This window comes from Octopus bimaculoides, chromosome 2 (assembly GCF_001194135.2).
Source record: "Octopus bimaculoides isolate UCB-OBI-ISO-001 chromosome 2, ASM119413v2, whole genome shotgun sequence".
NCBI classification, from domain to species: Eukaryota; Metazoa; Mollusca; class Cephalopoda; order Octopoda; family Octopodidae; genus Octopus; species Octopus bimaculoides.
In genome coordinates, this window is record NC_068982.1 from 174,125,266 (window position 1) to 174,125,750 (window position 485).

General features: G+C 30.7%; 1 pseudogene; it reads left to right on the forward strand.

Annotated features, from left to right (window-relative positions):
- LOC128247085 (histone-lysine N-methyltransferase SETMAR-like) overlaps positions 1–485 on the forward strand; it is a 94,366-nt pseudogene that overhangs the window by 39,799 nt on the left and 54,082 nt on the right.

A 485-nucleotide genomic window follows, 5' to 3' on the forward strand; every position in this document is an offset into this window, starting at 1 on the left:
GTTCTACTGTTTACTTATCATTAACCTCTTTCTGTTGGTTTTCTTTCTCTTTCTCTTTTTTTTTTTTTTTTTTGATGGTCGTCTATCTATTTATAATGTTCTCTTCCACTCTATAAATCTTCGTCTAGCTCCCGACCTCTGTTTATCTATCTATCAATCTATCTCTCTATCTCTCTATCAATCAAACCATTTATCTATCTATATATCTATCTATTTAGCTGTGTCTCTCTCCGTCTAGCTAGTTTTTATAATGTTTATGTATTGTTTGTGCATTATTTTTTCTCACTCAACATTTTTATTCAACATTTATCAGCATGTCTCGTGCTTGTATGTGCATGTGTGTGTATATGTAAGTACGATTGTATATTTTCTATCTTTTACTTGTTTCAGTCATTTGACTGCGGTCATGCTGAGGCATCACCTTGAAGAATTTTTAGTGGAATGAATCGACCCAAGTACTATTTTTTTTTTTTTTTTTTTTTTTT